Here is a 2500-nt window from a genome sequence, read left to right on the forward strand (position 1 = left end):
ACCGTCGAAGGATCTCGGCGTCGGCCGTAAAACGGAAACCCCCCGGTCGTCGGTACGCGTGTGGCGGTCGAGGGCCCCCGGCCGCCGGTCGGGCGGGCGCGTGGATAGGTCTCCCGAGCGGTCAAGGAGTCCCGGAAGCCGGTCGGGCGAGCGGCCGGCCCCGGGGCACCCTACCCTCTCGGGCGCACCGACCCCACGCGTTTCGTCTCGGTCGGCGTCCGGGGTTCCGAGACACCCTTATGTATCTGTGTGACAGACGGAGTGGCACACCGTCTGCGGCGGGACAGGGCCGCCGACCGCGATGGAAGTCGAGTGTGGCGGCTTCCAGGGTCCAAGACCCTATAGACGGACGGAGTGGCGACCCGTCTGCGGCGGGCCAGGGCCGCCGACCGCGATGGAAGTCGAGTGGGGCGGCTTCCAGGGTCCAAGACCCTACAGACAGACGGAGTGGCGACCCGTCTGCGGCGGGCCAGGGCCGCCGACCGCGATGGAAGTCGAGTGGGGCGGCTTCCAGGGTCCAAGACCCTACAGACAGACGGAGTGGTGACCCGTCTGCGGCGGGACAGGGCCGCCGACCGTTACGGAAGTCGAGGGGGACGGCTTCCAGGGTCCAAGACCCTATCTGTGTGACAGACGAAGGTGCATCGTCTGGGGCGGGACAGGGCCGCCGACCGCTATGGAAGTCGAGTTGGGTTGCTCGTGAACTTCCAGGGTCCAAGACCCTCTCTTCGTGACCGACGAAGGTGCTCTGTCTGGGGCGGTACGGGGCCGCCGACCGCTATGGAAGTCGAGTTGGGTTGCTCGTGTACTTCCAGGGTCCAAGACCCTCTCTTCGTGACCGACGAAGGTGCTCTGTCTGGGGCGGTACGGGGCCGCCGACCGCTATGGAAGTCGAGTTGGGTGGCTCGTGCACTTCCAGGGTCCAAGACCCAACGCGTTTGACCGACGAAGGTGCCCCGTCCCCGGGCACGGACGGGGACGGGCCCGGCCTCCGGGCCGCCGTGGAAGTCGAGTCGGGTGGCTCTCGCACTTCCAGGGTCCTCGACCCTATCTGTCTGACCGACGAAGGCGCTTCGTCTCGGGCGGGCCAGGGCCGCCAGCCGCTATGGAAGCCGAGTCGGGTGGCTCGTGCGCTTCCAGGGTCCACGACCCTGCCTTCGTGACCGACGAAGGCGCTCTGTCTGGGGCGGTACAGAGCCGGGCCCCGTCCAGCAGGGGACGGTGGCCCGAACAGGTGCCATCGGGTATATAGGGAAGAGCACCTCGCTGATTCTCCAAGGTGATAGGCTACCGGATCCCATGACCTCTCGAGCCCAGCGAGAGGCCTCTCGAGCGGACACAAATGCCTCGAAAAAGTCCCTCTGCACTGAGGTAGTGACGATTCTTATTACGAATGGCAAATCATCCAAGGAAGGGACGAACCCGGCTGGCCTCGGCCGTTAAACGAGCCGGCTTCGTTCGGCCGCTAAACGAACCGGCGTCGTTCGGCCGCAAAACGAACCGGCGTCGGCCGCTAAACGAAACCCCGGGCGGGACAGGGCCGCCCACGTCTCAGCCTTAATGACCCGTTACGGGGTGACGCCCGGATACGCTTTGTGTGTCATGGCCCTGAGATTCTGGAAATCGAACTGCGCCTGGGGCAGGCCTCCGCCCGGCCGACGTTAGCGCGTCGGCCGCCATGGGCGGTCGGTTCCTCCCCGACCCGGCGCTCTCGCCTCCAGGGGGGCTCTCCGGAGCCCGCCCGACCCTTTCCGCGGGAGACTCAGACGGTCCGTCAGACGCGAAGGTCCGCCACCGGCGGCCGGCGAGGGCCTCGGCGACCGAGGGCGGAGACGCCCCCGGCCCGTCGCGGCCACCCGGCCCCGCGAAACGCACCTTTCCTCGGTTACGGCCCACCCGGCCGCCCCTCAGCCTACGAGAGGGGAGAGCCACACGAGAGTGGCCCCGGTCCCGCTCCCCCCGGGGGGTGGAAACCGGGACCCGCGCCGCGTGAACCCCGGGTCAGAGCGAGGCTCTCCTACGGCTACACTACCTGGTTGATCCTGCCAGTAACATATGCTTGTCTCAAAGATTAAGCCATGCAGGTCTAAGTGCACACGGCCGGTACAGTGAAACTGCGAATGGCTCATTAAATCAGTTATGGTTCCTTTGATCGCTCCACCCGTACTTGGATAACTGTGGCAATTCCAGAGCTAATACATGCAAACGAGCGCCGACCCGGCCCGCGAGGGCCGGGGACGCGTGCATTTATCAGACCCAAAACCCATCCGGGACGCGTCTCCGGGCGCGCCCCGGCCGCTTTGGTGACTCAGGATAACCTCGAGCCGATCGCGCGCCCCCGCGGCGGCGACGACTCATTCGAATGTCTGCCCTATCAACTTTCGATGGTACTTTAGGCGCCTACCATGGTGACCACGGGTGACGGGGAATCAGGGTTCGATTCCGGAGAGGGAGCCTGAGAAACGGCTACCACATCCAAGGAAGGCAGCAGGCGCGCAAA

General features: G+C 66.2%; 1 non-coding gene across 1 annotated transcript in view; it reads left to right on the plus strand.

Moving 5' to 3' along the window:
- Positions 1–2029: 2029 nt before the first annotated feature.
- LOC135766552 (18S ribosomal RNA) overlaps positions 2030–2500 on the plus strand; it is a 1855-nt gene continuing 1384 nt past the window's right edge. The window contains exon 1 of the ribosomal RNA XR_010541735.1: positions 2030–2500. This exon is cut by the window's right edge and continues 1384 nt beyond it. This is a non-coding gene — a ribosomal RNA (18S ribosomal RNA).

Source organism: Paramisgurnus dabryanus, unplaced genomic scaffold, assembly GCF_030506205.2.
Source record: "Paramisgurnus dabryanus unplaced genomic scaffold, PD_genome_1.1 h2tg000369l_1_22694__unclustered, whole genome shotgun sequence".
Lineage (NCBI taxonomy): Eukaryota > Metazoa > Chordata > Actinopteri > Cypriniformes > Cobitidae > Paramisgurnus > Paramisgurnus dabryanus.